Below are 18219 nucleotides of genomic sequence, written 5' to 3'. Positions count from 1 at the left end.
CCTAACAAGTGGTATCAGAATGAATCCTCAGAGTGCCAAACAAAGGAGGTGAAGCTTGTTGGTAGAGCTGTCGGAGGTTCAGATCTGATTTGAAGGGAGTTCAAATCTAGCTAGTGAAAAGATTCATCTAGCTTACTCAAGGGAATCTTGAATGTTAGAATCAAGTGATTCGATTTGCAATTTTCCAAGGGAGTTGGAAATATGTTCTTGAGTGGTTGCTCAATGTTTAAATCTGTAATCGTAAGGTAGTCCTTTATTTGAGAGGATGATTGTTGGGTGTACAATCAAAGTCTCACATTGGCTAGAAATGGGAAGGGTCTTAGGAATATAAGGATGGACACTATCTTCATTGGAATGAGACCTTTTGGGAAAGTGGCTAAAAATAAATCCGTGAGAGCTTAGGTCCAAAGTGGACAATATCATATTAATGTGGAGATAGATGGTGTCCGAAGGTCCTAACAGTAATATTTGCTTGTTTTGTATATTTGTTGTGCTGATGTTTTGTTTTATTTTATCATTTAGTAATATTGTTGCTTTAGTTATTTCAAACTTTTAGTTGCATTACACGTTTAACAATGATATTTTTATGGAGTATTAAATAGGGATGTTCAGGGTTGGGTGGTGCAGATTGTAGCCTTTTTTCAAACCAAACTACATATGTGGTATTTGTAATTTTTTAAACTGCAACCGCAATGCGAGATCTTACAACCGCAAAAACTACGTACACTACAAAAATGCAGTGTGGTGCGGTAGAATTTGAGCAATTTACACTATCATAATTATTAAACATTGTAATGAAAATTTAAAAATCAATCTAATAAAATTTTAACAATGTAAAAAAAATCTTATTAAAATTTTAATATCATAACATATATACTAATCATCAATGCATTATATTGAATTGTCTCTAAAAAATAATGTAATATATACACATATTACATATATTTGTTCTTATATGAAACAAAAGAATTAAAATTATGTTGTAAAAAGTAGTAACGTTGTAATATATAGTGCGGTGCGATTTGAATCGTGTTTATTAAATTCAAAACCACAAACCTCATTGCACCACTCGGTTTGGCAAAAATACCAACACAACTGCACTGCAAAGAAATTCAAACTGTATTTTTAATGTGGTGTGGTGCAGTGCAGGTAGTTTATGCAGTGTGGACGGTTTGATGAACACCTTTAGTATTAAACTTAATAAAACATGATATTTAGTTTTTATTTATTTTTTTTATATATTTTTATGTTAATATTAAAAATTAGATGTGTAATTGAATATTTAATTAAAAAAATCGATCTAATCTAATTTTAAATTTAATTTGAGATCTAATTAGATCAGATTGGGTGATGATTTTCTAAATCTATTTATTGATTAGATTGAATCATATAAGTAGAAAAATATTAAATTGAATCATATGCCCAACTTTAATTTTAATTATACGAAACTCATTATATATTCAATCAATTAAAGCCTATTATGTTCCATTTTGAATTTATTCTTTTTTTTCTTTTAACTATGATGAAAAAACCAATGAGAGAGGTTAAGTCAATCATTTGGTAAATGAAATAAGGAAGATGTGAAGAATATGCTTCCAATGGTGTGGCATATAATATTTGCATTTTTTTTAAGAGAAAATAATTATGGGTTGGTGTTCAATTTACTATATACTCTATTTTAACAGAGATTACTATAAAACTAGTAAAAGATACCTAACCAATCATTTGTTAAATGAAATAAGTTAGATGGGAAAGAATATGTTTCAAATGACTTTTTCTTTTGTGTGGTATATAATAATTCCTAATATTTATTTTTAAAAACGTTATGGGGCTTGTGTTAGATTTATTATTAAATTATATAAGTCGTCAAGTTTGGTGGACATGTGGGTTTCTTTACTCAAAATATGAATTATAATAACCTAACAAATATAAAGTAGATCATAAGGATTTTGAAAAATCATGAGTTAAGATCTGCATCATATGAGATTAAATTACATCACAACATACAACCAGCTGCAGCTGTTCTTCAGTGTATACATAAATTTATATATGTATCTTTTTAACATATATTATAAATGAGCTAGCTAGTAGATTTTACAGCACACACCCTCTTAATCCCATTGTATATATCAAATCAAATAGTTGTGTTTAATTTAGCATAAATTATATATTTATAAATGAAAAAAAAAAAAAAAAAGTAGGGTCATACCTTTTGGTCCTAATGATAGGGATTTTTCAGTTTTTGGCAAGTAAAAAGATCGTAATTAAGAAAATTTTATGTGATAGTGTGCAATGTAATTATTTGTAGCTTTTATAATTTTTTTGAAAATTTTGAATAATTTTTATTAGAGCGCCTTATATATATATACTTATAGTTGTATAATTTGGTATTCGATTTTAGGACCCCCAACACATGCACTGTCGTACTTTTTATGGTCATTTGAGCTAGCCTCAAGTAGGGCTGAGCATAAAATATAAAAAATTGAATAAAATCGTTCAAACCGACCTGCCGAACACTATTGAAATCGTAACCGGCGGAACGGAAAACTGAAAAAACTGTTAACTGTTAAAACCGCCATTCAACAGTCAATTTTTTTATAATAAATTGGTCGAAAAAACTAAAACTGGTCGTTATACATATATATTAATTTATTAATTTTTTTGCTTTAAGTATTGTAGTTAATAATATTATATATAATAATAAGGGATATTAGCGGCTAAATTACCTAAACTTTACGGTTTGTAACAGTTAACCACAAAAACTGAAATTTTGGGAGCAAAACTACCTAAACTCTGGTTCCGTTTTGCTCTGTACACCTCCATTAAAAAATCACAATAAAGTACCACGGTGGACTATCCACGTGGCAAATTTTTAGTGGTCCACATAATATTAGTTTTAAAAAATAATTATAAATATTTAAAAAAATTAAAAATTCGATTTTTTTTTCTTTTTCTTCTTCTTTCTTTCTTCTTCTTCTTCTTCTTCTTTCTTCTTTCCTCTTCTTTTTCTACAGAACCCTCCCAGGCCAGGCCCTCTTTCTCTCTTGTCTCACCACCAGAGCCGAAGCACCAGGCCAGAGGCAATCTCTTTCTCTGTACTGATCTTCTCCTTTTTTTTTTCTTCTTCTTCTTCTTCTTCTTCTTTTTCTTCTTCTCTCTCTCTCTCTCTCTCTCTCTCTCTCTCTCTCTCTCTCTCTCTCTCTCTCTCTCTCTCTCTCTCTCTCTCTCTCTCTCTCTCTCTCTCTCTCTCTCTCTCTCTCTCTCTCTCTCTCTCTCTCTCTTCGTACATGGTGGTCTCCGGAGGAATTGGTCAAGAGATTGGGGAGAGGAGGAGGTCGGGATTTTGGGTTTCAGGGCTTTGGAGTTTTGGGTTTCGAGGTTTTGGGTGTCGGGGTTTTGGGTAGAGAAATTGGGGAGAAGAGGAGGTCCGTTTGTGGCTCCGACGTCGCACAAGGGGGTCGGGGGTGTCGCCGGCATTAGGGTTGGCTAGGGTTTGCTAGGGTTTTTTAGTGAAGAAGAAGAAGAAGAAAATAAAAGGGAAAGGGAAAGAAGAAAGAAAAAAAAAAGAAAATTAAAAAAATTAAAAAATAAATTTTTTATTTTTATAATTTTAATTTTTTTTCTAATTTTTTAAAATATTTATAATTATTTTTTAAAACTAATATTACGTAGACCACTAAAAATTTGCCACGTGGACAGTCCACCGTGCCACTTAACTGTGATTTTTGGACGGATGTGTACAGAGCAAAATAGAACCATGGTTTAGGTAGTTATGCTGCCAAAATTTTGGTTTTTATGGTTAACTGTTACAAACCGTAAAGTTCAGGTGGTTTAGCCGCCAATATCCCTAATAATAATATATTATTATTTTATTAATATTAAAGTTAACAGAATGAGACAATTAATTTGTATGTTGGTAGTTGTAAAATGTAAAATAATGTGCTAGAATTAATTGGATCATATTTTAAAGAAAAATATAGAAAAATGTGATTAGTCGGTTTTCGGATTGCACAAATCTAGATCGAAAATTAAATTTTGGATTTTTATATATAAAAAACTGAACCGACCGATGCTCAACCCTAGCCTCAAGTGGTTGAACATTTTAAATAATTTACCATGCCCAAAATAGATTTCAAAATAATCCTTTTTACACGTGTATTCAAAATAACTTATTTTCATGTTATACGCACATAAAAATATTACACAATTTAATTTTTTCTTAATACATAACAATGTATGTTGTAGTTGTTGACAATAATTTATAATGCCAAAAACACATTATAAGTGGTTTTGAAGTATATTATATATAGAGTAATTTGTGGTCAACCTCCCTAAATTTTGAAGTTTGATACGTTAACTCCTTAGATTGAAATAACTAGGGCTAGACTGCCAATTTATAGAATCATTTTGCTATGTACTCCTTCCGTCTACTTTGGTATGTTAAGTGAAAGTGGACTGTCATTATGTACACAAGTGTACACGCAACAAAATTTTATTGGTCCACTTAATAAAAAAATAAATTAAAATATTTAAAAGTTTTAAAAATAAAAAAAAAATAGTATTTTTTTCTCTTTTTCCTTTTCATTTTATTTCATCTTTCTTCTTCCTCGACTTCTTCTTCTCTCTCTCTCTCTCTCTCTCTCTCTCTCTCTCTCTCTCTCTCTCTCTCTCTCTCTCTCTCTCTCTCTCTCTCTCTCTCTCTCTCTCGGTTTCCCTCTTTCCCCTTTTGTTCCAGGCCCAACACCGGTTGTCGACCATTAGTCGGCGACACGCACCATACGATATGAACCACCAGACTCTTACACCTCTGTCTCTGCAAGCCCCGCCTGACATGAGCCACCAACGAGGAGGACTGCTCAGTTAAGTCCTAACTTCGAAAACCTTTCAACAATTTTTTGGTGTAACTCTAGCATCGTTTCAAAGAAAGAAAGGTACAACCAAGCTCGTGAGATCTAAAAGCACAAAACCTCTCAAACAGATGGGCTTGAAGATCGTCGAAATTGAAATAGATATTAGCAGACATCCACGGAGTTCCAAGATTTATTATTCAGAATCGGTGGCTTCTAGACCTGTTTTGACAAATAATCACCATTTTTGTGTTGTCCTTGTCCTGAGCTTCTTGATCTCATGGTTCACTGCCCCTTTCGTCACTCTCAAACATGGACAACCATAACGCGTGGTAGTGCAATGGCAGTGCTCCATTTTGAGTTTCCCAATTTCATTCTAGACCTTGGAATCACCATTAGGCAATCCAAACTCTCTCCCTCTCAGATTTGTTAATCATTTGTTTGCTAGATCTAGTTTTTTTTTTTTTTTTAAAAAAAAAGAATTGTTAGGTTTATTTTGTGATTGTTTTTTATGTTTTATTTTAATTTTGTGTTTTATAGGTACTGGTTTGAATCGAGAAAATATAATGGAGGTGCTTGGAGTGATGGTGGTCTTGGGATGGTGGGGTGGTTTTAGTGGTGTGGTTGCGGTGAGGGTGGTTACGGTGGTGGTCATGTAATGTGTAACGTCCCCGCTTCAAGCCTTCATTGGGCCCTAAAATCCACGAAATGATGGCTCTTATACACGAGTACGTCACTCTAGCTGCTTCATGGACTGATGACTGGCCCTACAAACCAACACGAGTGTTTCAGCGTGCTTTGTCCTCACTCGCACGCTTCCTGGGAAAACTTCTAAGGAGGTCACCCATCCTGAAATTATCCCAGGTCAAGCACGTTTAACCGTTTCTTTTGTGATGGGCTACTAAAAAATAAGATGCACCTTGTTGATATGGGTAATACTAATCAATCCATTTAAGCCCTCACCAACTGTGTAGTCCCATACCTACACAGCCTCAGAATCATCACACTTGACCTTCCCCATACGTTGTAGAATTGCATAACTTACCCGGTATTTCCCCTTACAGATCACATGACTACTAACTGTCACAATCACCCCCCTTACGGGGTTCAACATCCTCATCAATCACACTTCTGGCTAGGTCAATGCTCTGATACCATTTACAACGTTCCCACTTTAAGCCTCCATTGGGCCCTTAGACTCACAGAATGATGGTTCTTATACACGAGTACATCACTTTGGCTGGTTCATGGACTGATTACTGGCCCTACAAACTAACACGAGTGTTTCCAGCGTGCTTTGTCCTCACTCGCACGCTTCTTGGGAAAACTTCCCAGAAGGTAAGCCATCCTGAAATTACCCCAAGTCAAGCATGCTTAACCGTAGAGTTATTTTGAGATGGACTACCGAAAAACAAGATGTACCTTGTTGATATAGGTAGTACCAATCAATCCATTTAAGTCCTCATCAACTGTGTAGTCACATACCTACACAGCCTCAGAATCATCACACTTGACCTTTCCCCAAACAATGTGGGATTGCGCAGCTTACCCGGTATTTCCCTTTACGAATCACGGAACTACTAACTGTCACAATACAACTAACATACAAGGGTAATTTTGTCATTCCCACTCACACACATATATCACATAATTCATATTTTCTCATTTAACACATATAAGCCATAACTAAATCCAATAAATATATTTTGGACCCTGAACCTGGTTTGGCCTAAAATACCCGATTGTGACTATACCGTGCCGACTTGTCAAAAATCACATGTAGAAAGACAAATTAAACATACTATATAATAATATAGTCCATAAACACAATATTATGTGAAATTATAATTTTGACCCTTCTCAGGTCAAAATTACAAAAATACTCCCAACACACAAACATGGTCTCAAAATGCAATAAATCTTTATAATTCCACATATTAAATCATATAGTAATATAATTTCTCATTAATACTTAATTAACTTAGTTAGGGTTGCTAATCCGTTTACTAAACTTTAGGGTGTTACATAATGGTAGTGGTAGTGTAACAGGAGAGAAAGAGAGGGACAGAGAAAAAGTTGAGGAAAAAGAAAGAAGAATAATAAAAAAGAGAAAGGAAAAAATATTTTTCCAAAATTTTAAAATTTTTAATTATTAATATTACCGATGAAATTTTTCCACGTGTACGCTTGTGTACACAGTGATAGTTCACTTTGCCACTTAACAAACTAAAGTGGATGGAAGGAGTACAGAGCAAAACGATTATGTAAATTGGGGAATTCAGCCCTAATTATTTCGGTATAGGAGGTTGATCGTGCCAAACTTAAAAGTTTGAGAAGTTTAGCTGCAAATTACCCTTATATATTTATAAAATAAGTTATTTGAACCATTTTTTACAATAAATTTTGAAAATTTTATCAAAATTGGTGTGATGTCTTTTTTTATAAATAAAATTACATAAGATTTGGTTTATCGAGTTGATTGTAATATCTCAGAAACTTAATTATAATTTATTATATATTTTGGGATTAATTAGAGAGTGATGAGTAGGATTATGATTCTGCTAATCTAATTCAGCGTAAATTATGAATTTTACCATAAGTGGATAAATAAGTGTAATTTATTAATTACGGAGATTTATTTAGAATATTTGGGTATAATGTGAGTTATTGGTGGAATAAAAATATTTTTAAGTTTGGCGACCTTGGAGACCCAATTAGAGGCCAAAAATATCACAACGAGTTTAGTTAGTGATTTAATGAGATTATTGTGGGAAGTTTCTTTAGAATTACCGAAGTATTTTAGAGTATTCGAGGTTGACTAAATACACCAGGGTCAGAGAGCACAACTGGCTGCATTGCCACCTATTTTTTTCTCACCTATTTCTTCTCCATTTCCCACACCCTAAAACGAAAATCTTAACTTTCCAAAATCCCACACACGCCTCCGCACTATCGCCCTCCTCTCTCGCTGTCTTCCTCCCTTTCTCGATCTTCCTTTCTTCTCGTCTCTCTCGTTCATTGATCTCCACCCACCCCTCCTCCTGTCGATCTCCTTCTACTCTCTGTTGCATATGTCGGACCACCACCACCTCCCGTCAGTGTCCCTCTCATCTCCGTCTCATACGTCGGACCACCACCACCTCCTATCTGTCTCCCTCTCTCTCTTTCTTCCTCTCTGAGCTCGGTACAAATATATTTATTTATTTATATATTTTTTATTAATTAATAAATTTAATGTATTTTAAAGTTAGTTGTTATTGTAACAAAATTAATTAGTTGTTTTATTTTAATTTAGGTAAAATTATAAAAGTAATGCAAGAAAAAATGGGAGAACATACAGATTTTTCTGTCATTAATGGCAGAAAAATCTGTATTTTTTTTTTACATTCTCGACGATTTTAAACCGTCGCCTATAGTATAGGGCACGGGTTTAAACCGTCAGGAAGTCCACATTAGTGACGGTTTTTAACCGTCGCCTATTTTACTCATTTTACGACGGTCGTATAGGCGACAGTTATAGAAACTGCCGGGAATACTTTAAACGACTGTTTAAAAATGTCGAGAAAAATTATTTTTGTAGTAGTGAATGCAACATGGGGAAAGCGTCTAGGAACACCCATAAGAGGACATGTCAGACACCGTAAGCCTTATTTAGGGCGATTACATGATAATCGAAGGGACTAGTGACGACTCTATTATGAAGAATCACATCAATCAAGGAAGGATGAAGGTTAATCTCACCTAATTCCTTCGACACCTACAGTATAAGTAATGCATGCCTTATTTTGTATCTTTTGGGAACTTGTGCTTATCCATAGCTAGCACTCAAAAATAAGTTACCCCTTTTTTATCTATTCCCACCAATCTCTATAAATACCCCTGAGAAAAATGGGAAAGAGGATCGAAAAAAGAAGAGAGAAAAACACACCAAGAACATTCTCTGTAAAACAAATACTCTCATTAATAACAGAGACTCGTGGAGTACAGCTCATTAATGTCCGAACCACGTAAAAATCATCTGCATTAATTATCCAAAATCTCTTATCATTATCTCATTTATTTGGTTGCCGAAAACCTCGGTTAACACTATCCTTTTTTAAGGTATTAACATTATCTTCTTTAAAAGCAGTTATATTACTAAGAGAATAACATTACAATGTTAAATTCTCAAAACAAATAAGATATGTTTCACATTACTATTTTCTTGCTAGTATTAATCCATAATTGATCTGTTTAAAAAATTCATTATAATCTTTGTATAATTTATTTTAGGATATTCTCACGTTTCTCTTTTAGATACAACTGCCAACTTCTCCCAAATCATGAAAAAAAAAACCTGCCGACAATCTCTCATTTTCAAATTTTTTAATTTATCTAATTACTCTGTTCTATCAATAAAGCACTAAAGATATAGGGTGTACAAGGGCATAAATTTATAATATATGTGTATATATTTATTTTTTAAAATAAATTAATGAAATCATTTGTGTGTCATACTTGAAATTAGGTTAAGGGGTTTCTTGATGTTTACGTTGTATCTTCTTGATAATTAAGTAGATGTTTTGGTCAAGTAATTAATTTTAAGTTTTACCTTATGATATTAGGCTAGTAATGTATATATTTGAATAATTAGGCTTGTAATATTCGAAGATAAAAAAGTTAAAAAAAAATGTCGTTTTTGCCATAACAACTAAAAGAATGTTATAATATAACTCGAGTGTCATTTTCCATGGATATATACCCTACTTTTCAATCAATGAAAATCATTAATCATGTACCTGAATCTCATGTCGTTTGGTTTCAAAAAAAAAAATCTCATGTCGTTTTCTTATATTATTATTACTATTATTATTATTATTATTATTGATAAATGGCATATAGTTTATAACAATGTGATCACAATATAACTCCAGTAAAGTAGTTTACAATTATTAATTCTAGCTTAATTGTGGTTTCTCCTAATTGTGCTTTAAATGGTGTACATTCAGTAAGGGACCCACAAATTTTGGTCTATGGGGCTTAATTATTATAAAAAAGTTAAAATTATTTTTAGTGGAACTTAATTATTATAGAAAATATAAATATGGGGTTTTTTTGTTTTTTACTATTTTAGTTTATAACTACACAATTAAGAGAAAATTATATATATTTTTTTAAGTGGGGGCTATAACCACCATAGGAGTACATGGGTCCGAATCCGTGTACATCTATAAATGAAAATGACATAAATTAATACTTTCATTATTTTCACACTATGCAAAAACATATCAATAATGAATGATCAGTAGTTTTTCTCCATCAGAAATTTGTTTTAAATGTTTTTTAAAAAACGCAGGTGTACTTTTTTTTTATTATTTTTTTAGCAATAATAAGTATGATAAACAATAGTACAAAATTTAAGAAGGTTTTAATCTAAAGAAGAATTTTTATTTTTATAATTTTTTAAGGTATAGTATATCTGGAGCAATTTTTGATATTTTGATGGAAATATAAAATTTTTCCATGCTAAAGCCTCACCTAAAAAGCCCAATAATAAAATTAAATTTCTTCACAATGGGATAGGAATTCAAGTCAGTTCAAAGGCAGATATGGGTACTGCTATACAGGAGTATTTTGCAGCCATTTTCACAACTTCTGCATGTTAGACTTTTATTTGGGCTTACATTATATTTTGTTGGTTTTTATTAAAACTTGGGTTGATTGGATAGTTCTTTGCTGTATTAGCCCATGTTGTTGGTGATCAATTGTTAATGGGCTTAGCATCTGTGAGTAAAGTCTAGGTGAAGCAGAAGTGTGGGCTTTTCTAGTTGACTGAAGCCTTTGATGAGCAGGCCCAGCCCAACTAGGGTTTTGTAGCTAAGTCCCCTCCCTAACTCTATAAATACATATTGTCTCATCACAATTGTATACCTTTTGATAATCAGAGAAAATAAACTGCTTCTGATTTAGAGATCTAGGGAGGAAGACTTAGTTGATAGTATTGCACTATCAAATTGGAGTAACTGCTGTGGATCAATCAGAGATAATTGCTATGGATCAATCAGGTACACATACCTAATTATTATATCTTATTATTGTGTTCTATGTTATATACAAATAGATCTTGGGTTAATTGTTAATTTATCTAACATGTGGTATCAGATTGCCTATTGTATATGATTTAGAACCTATAATTAGTATAATTAATTTGTATATGTTAATTATCCATAATTTCATATCAATTTCGTTATTATTTTATGTGCAATTTTTTGTTTATAAATCTTAAAACTTTAGGGGTTTTATTGATCGTTAAATTCTCTTTCAATTGATATATTATATGTTTGAATTCATAGTCTATATTAAGAGAATTTTAATTTTAAAGTTTTAGGGTTTATATGATTATAATGTGAAATTATAATTGTGTATTTTGATTTTATTGTTTTTAATCTAAAATTGATAATAGATTTCTCATTATTAATTGTTTATGAATGTTCTTAAATGATTAATTTTGTATGGTAATTAAGATTGATATTCCAAATCAATTTTTTTTTATGCTCTTTATTTTTTTTATGCTCTTTATTTTTTTGGATCGCTTTTCTTTAGATTTATTGTTTTTTAGCAATTAATAGCCGAAATTAGACACTTAGATTGATTAGAAATCGATTCCCGAACAAAACCCATCCAAATTCCGGTGTTTTCGTCGAGTTTTTGGCCGGAAAACACGACCAGACCCGATCGGAATGAACCGGGTCGCGTGACCCGACTGCTGGACCCGCTGGAGGTTGAAGACAACTCCCAGCCGCGAAGCCCACTCGCGCAGGCGGCGCGTGGGGGCGCGTGGGGCCGGCTGGGAGGTCCGTTTTCGACGATTTTTTTTTCAGCGTTATTAGAATTTAATTTCTGATTTTTCTATGATTTTTAATTAATTTTTTGACTCCGTTTAATAATTATTATTATTTTAATGATAATTATGTAGTTAAAAAAATTATTAAAAATATTTTTTGATAATTTTTCGAAATTTGTCAATCATAGAAAAATTTTTGGGTTTCTTCTCGTTCCATATGACATAGTCACTCTCTTGTTTAATTTATCTTGACTATGTAATCTCCACCAATATTCTTTATTTCACATTTTTCCATTAATTGTTGTTCTAAAGTTATAAAACTTGATTATTTGATATAAAAATAATGTGTTATGGTGGACACTTTATTTTTTTTTATTATCAATATAATAAAAGCAATTATATATCTCTGTTGGAAATTTGGTTGAAAATTATTAATTTTCAATGATTGTTTTATCACCAAATTTCACATGTTGAAGAAAATATTATATTTTTGGTTGACTATATGTGTAATTACTTGCCCAAAGGTAGTATTTACATATATTAGTTCACATTCCATGAAGTGAGTTAATATTAAATGTATATATTTTAATTATTTGCCCAAAGGTAATAATTTAAATATATAAATTTATTATTATTTTTTGTTTGAATTAATACATATTTTTAAGAAATTTATTTGCCCAAAGGTAATAAAATTCTTAAATGATATGTATTTTTTCTTTGTTGTTAACTTCATGAAGGTAGATCATGTGTGTGTTATATTCTCACCCCAAAGGGGAGTTTATAATGACCAGTTGATTCTACAATATTTTCTAATACATTGCTCATATTGCTTATTCAAGTTTTAATTTTTGAATTTTTTCAGTCTCCTTTTCTGTGAACAACAATAATGCTTCCATCCATATTTTGAATGCTTCCAACTACAAGACATGGAAACGAGATGTGGAATTTACTTTAGGCATAATGGATATGGACTTGTGCCTACGAGAAAAAAAACCTGCTGATCTTATCGACTCAAAGATGTACCGCCGAGAGAACTCATCATGCACAATGGGAAAAGTCAAGTCGTCTTAGTCTTCTTACTATGAAAAGATCCATTCCTGAACATCTATTGAGTGGTTTGCCAGACACTACAAATGCCAAAGAGTTTTTCAATGCTGTAGAAAAATTATACGACACTGGTGAAAACGTCAAGCCGGACATCTTATGGATGAAATGACAACCATTAAGTATGATGAATTAAAAGGAGTGCGAGATTTTATTCTGAAATTGGTGAATGTTCAGTCCAAGTTGAAAGATCATAATATTCCTCTTCCTGACTCTTTCATTATTCATCGAGCTCTTCATGCTCTTCCTGCCTCTTTCAGCCTTATCAAGACAGCCTACAACACTTACAATCAAACATGGACTATCAGCAATCTAATTTCTCAGTGTGTAGCTGAAGAAAGCAAGCTTAAAAGGGAGAAGAATGAATCTGCTAACTATGTTTCTCACCTCAAGCCCAACAAAGGAAAAGGAAAATTCAAGAATAAAAATGATGGTGCTACTAAACAGAATGGTAATAGTAAGGAACATAAGAATAAACAGAAGAATAACAATGGAAAGTCCAAATACTCTAATGTGAAGTGTTACTTTTGTGAAAAATCGGGGCATCGGAGAACGGACTGTCACAAATTTAAGACTTGGTTAGAAAAGAAGCAAGCACAATCAGGTAATCCATTGGCATGTGTTTGTTTTGAATCTAATCTAGTTGATGTTCCTATTGATTCTTGGTGGTTAGACAGTGGTGCTACTGTTCATGTTTCTGCTTCCTTACAGGGGCTAAGGGATCTCAGGAAGCCAAGTGAGAGGGAGTCCAAGCTTAAAGTGGGCAATGATGTTGGAGTTGACGTTATCTATGTTGGAACATTTATTCTTGAATTACAGTCTTGTGATAAGATTATTCTGAACAATACTTTTTATGTTCCTACTTTTAAAAGGAATTTAGTTTCGCTTCCGCTTTTGGTTAAACAAGGATATTCTTTTCATTTTGCAAATGATAATGTTGACATTATGCTTGACTCTCGAATTATTGGAAATTGCTTTTATTCTGATGGTCTTTACAAGTTGTCATTGGCTCCTTTAGATTCCTCTTTTAATGTTGTGAATACTGTGGGTAAAAGACCTCATATTAAGGAAACATCCTTATTGTTATGGCACAAAAGATTGGGTCATATTTCCAGAGAAAGGGTTGATCGTTTAATTAAATCTGAAATACTTCCTCCTCTTGATGCTTCTGATTGGGATACTTGTGTTGATTGTACTCGTGGAAAATTGACTAAAACAAGAAAGAAGACTGCAAACCGCAGTCAATCTTTATTGGAAATTATCCACACGGACATCAGTGGTCCTTATTCCACCACGTTGTGCAGAAACAAGTATTTTATCACTTTTATCGATGATTTTTCTCGTTATGGATTCACCTATTTAATTAAAGAAAAATCTGACGCCCTTGATAAACTCAAAATTTTTCGAAATGAGGTTGAGAAACAATTAGGAAGAGTCATCAAAGTTGTTCATTCGATCGTGGAGGAGAATATTATGGTCGTTATACGTAATCCGGACAACACATGGGGCTTTTTGCGGAAGTACTTACAAGAAAATGGTATAGTTGCTCAATACACTATGCCTGGTTCACCTGAGCAAAATGGCGTTGCTGAAAGGAGAAATCGCACTCTCATGGATATGGTTAGAAGTATGATGAGTAGAACAAATCTTCCAGAGTTTTTATGGGGTGAAGCACTTATGACTGCAACTTATATTTTAAATCGTGTTCCCAGTAAATCTGTTCCCAAGACCCCTTTTGAGTTATGGACTGGGCGGAAGCCTAGTCTGAATCATTTTCGAGTATGGGGTTGTCCAAATTCGAAGTAAAGATTTATGATCCTAATTTGAAAAAGTTAGATCCGAGAACAAATCGCTGTTATTTCATTGGTTATCCAATGCGCTCAAAAGGCTATCGCTTTTACTGTCCCACTCGTGGTACGCGAATTGTTGAATCTCAGACTGCTAAATTTCTGGAATTTGATGTTGCTGAAAAAATTCCTTCAACATCTCTTGAAATGGGGGAGTCCTCTAAAGGAATTTGTATTCCTATGTCATTTTCAAGAGATGATTATAGTAGTCTCCATCCTACTCCAGTTGGTAATGCTCCCATTGTTGATGAATATATTGCTCCCGATATCGAAGATGATGAAGGTCCTATTATTGATGAAGGGCCTATTAATGATGAAGCTCCTATTGTTAATGAGAATCCTGTTATTGAAGAAATTCCAGTTGTGGAAGATGTTATTCAAAACAATGATCAACAAAGAGAAGTTATTCCAGAAGTACCTCCTCTAAGAAGATCTCAGAGACAAAAGAAGTCAACAAAGTGTCATGATAATTTTGTTTATCTTGGAGAAGGAGAATATGATATTGATCATTTTGTGGATCCTGTCACTTTTAGTGAAGCACTTAATAGTCCACAATCTTCAAAATGGTTAGCAGCTACGGATGATGAGATCGACTCCATGAAGAAAAATGGTGTATGGGAGCTAGTTTTATTACCTGATGGTTTTAAACCAATAGGTTGTAAGTGGATTTTAAAGGCTAAAAGGGATAAAAAGGGACAGATTGAAAGGTTTAAAGCGCGTTTAGTGGCTAAAGGCTTTACTCAAAGAGAAGGTATTGATTACACTGAAACTTTCTCACCTGTTTCCACTAAAGATTCATTCAGAATTATTATGGCCTTAGTTGCGCATTTTGATTTAGAGTTGCATCAAATGGATGTTAAAACTGCTTTTCTGAATGGAGAATTGAATGAGGAAGTCTATATGTCTCAACCTGAAGGCTACAAGGAGAAAGGAAAAGAACACTTAGTTTGCAAGTTGAAACGATCCATTTATGGTCTCAAACAGGCATCTCGCCAGTGGTACTTGAAGTTTGACAAGGTTGTGACATCGTTTGGTTTCGTAGAGAACAAGTTTGATCAGTGTATTTATATGAAGATCAGTGGGAGTCGTTATATTTTTCTTGTTCTTTATGTAGATGACATTTTACTTGCCAGCAGTGATTTGTCACTACTAAATGAGACCAAAAATTTTCTGTCTTCCAATTTTGATATGAAAGATCTTGGAGAGGCATCCTATGTTTTGGGGATTGAGATCCATCGTGACAGGAATCGAAAAGTTCTTGGCTTATCTCAAGAAGCTTACATTAATCGTGTGCTCAAAAGGTTCAACATGGATTTGTGTAAAGCTGGTTCTGTTCCTATTCTGAAAGGGGACAAGTTCACTAAGCAGCAATGTCCTAAGAACGACTTGGAAAGAGGAGCAATGAAGAACATCCCTTATGCAAGTGTAGTAGGGAGTTTGATGTATGCTCAGGTTTGCACTCGACCTGACATAGCTTTCGTAGTCAATGTTCTTGGGAGATATTTATCTGATCCTGGCCTTGATCATTGGGTTGCAGCCAAGAAAGTTTTGAGATATTTGCAAAGAACGAAGAGTTTTATGCTTGTGTATAAGCAGGTTGACAATCTTCGAGTTGTTGGTTATTCAGATTCAGATTTTGGTGGTTGTGTAGATGATTTAAAGTCAACTTCTGGCTATATTTTCACCTTGGCAGGTGCTGCTATTTCTTGGAAGAGTGTCAAACAGACTTTGATCACATCATCTACTATGTATGCTGAGTTTGTTGCATGTTATGGGGCATCTTTGCAAGCTTTGTGGCTGAAGAATTTTATTTCGGAGATACGAGTGGTTGATTCTATTTCCACACCTATGCTAATCTATTGTGATAATGATGCTGCTGTTTTCTTTTCAAAGAATAACAAGATTAGTAGTGCTTCTAAACATATGGAAATAAAGTATCTCACTGTCAGAGACTTGGTCAAGAAAGGAGACATTGTTATTGAAAATTGCAAGACCGAGTCGATGTTAGCTGATCCTCTAACCAAAGGGTTAAGTGCCGTGCTGTTTAATAAACATGTTGTTAATATGGGCATTTTAGAATCTTTTGATCTTTTGGGTTAGTGGGAGTTTTGTTTTCTGTTTGTTTTTAGAAATTATTATTTATAATTTTCTGAATAAAGTTATGAACTACATTTTATGTTTCAATATTTTTTATTATTGAATGGATATGTTTTCAATTATGTTTTGTTATATTCTCGAGAATGATTGAATTGAAAGCATGTGGTTCATATTGTTGGGATCATTGTCTTTTAAATTTATTTGCTTATTGACAATGATATGTTGTTGGCTTAATTATTTAAGCAAGTTTAGTGACACTTACTTATTTTAAGTGGTGTATGTTTAATTTCACTGGCTTATTTATTAAGCATCACGGTATCAGTGAAATTGAGGACTGATAAGGATATTATGTTATTTTATATTGATCACATGTTGAACATAATTCCTTACCACACTACTAGACTTATTGACCATGTCGATTTAATACTTTGGTATTTGTGATTATGAATGTCTTTTGTTGAGCTAAAAACAATATGACTGTCATAGTTCATTATCAAAGGTTAAATTGGACCGGTATGTTGAGATGCTATCAGAGAACTATCAGTTTTTAAAGTGGCCACAAATGTTTTCTTGTTGTTCAACCCATGAGTCGTTTTCAAACAAAATTATTTTGATATATAATATATATGTATTAAAATCAATGTAGCCCAAGTGGGAGAATGTTAGACTTTTATTTGGGCTTACATTATATTTTGTTGGTTTTTATTAAAACTTGGGTTGATTGGATAGTTCTTTGCTGTATTAGCCCATGTTGTTGGTGATCAATTGTTAATGGGCTTAGCATCTGTGAGTAAAGTCTAGGTGAAGCAGAAGTGTGGGCTTTTCTAGTTGACTGAAGCCTTTGATGAGCAGGCCCAGCCCAACTAGGGTTTTGTAGCTAAGTCCCCTCCCTAACTCTATAAATACATATTGTCTCATCAACTGCTTCTGATTTAGAGATCTAGGGAGGAAGACTTAGTTGATAGTATTGCACTATCAAATTGGAGTAACTGCTGTGGATCAATCAGAGATAATTGCTATGGATCAATCAGGTACACATACCTAATTATTATATCTTATTATTGTGTTCTATGTTATATACAAATAGATCTTGGGTTAATTGTTAATTTATCTAACACTGCAATTAATGAATTATACCCTCTCTCTGCTACTTTGAGTGCAACAGAAATGAATAATGACATTACTAAGTCTTTCCTTGCTGCTGAAGTTGAGAAAGCTTTGCAATCTATGGCCCCAGACAAATGCCCAGATATCGATGGAATTTAGGAACCTATAAATAATCGGTATTTTTAATTATTATGTTTATATTAGAGCACTAAACATGTTACTAATCTTCCATTTGTTTGTGATCCCCGATAAATTGAGACTAACAACATTATCAAGTCTATTTTAGAGTATACTTGTAGTCTTTTATGTTGTTTTGTTTGTATTTTCTTGATAAAGTGATAAATATGTAATGTCAAGTTTAAAAGGTCTATAACTCTTGATTGGAGAGTGGCAG

This window comes from Cannabis sativa, chromosome 4 (assembly GCF_029168945.1).
Source record: "Cannabis sativa cultivar Pink pepper isolate KNU-18-1 chromosome 4, ASM2916894v1, whole genome shotgun sequence".
Classification (NCBI taxonomy): domain Eukaryota; kingdom Viridiplantae; phylum Streptophyta; class Magnoliopsida; order Rosales; family Cannabaceae; genus Cannabis; species Cannabis sativa.
The sequence above is the reverse complement of the archived record's forward strand: the minus strand, read 5'-3'. Positions refer to the sequence as shown.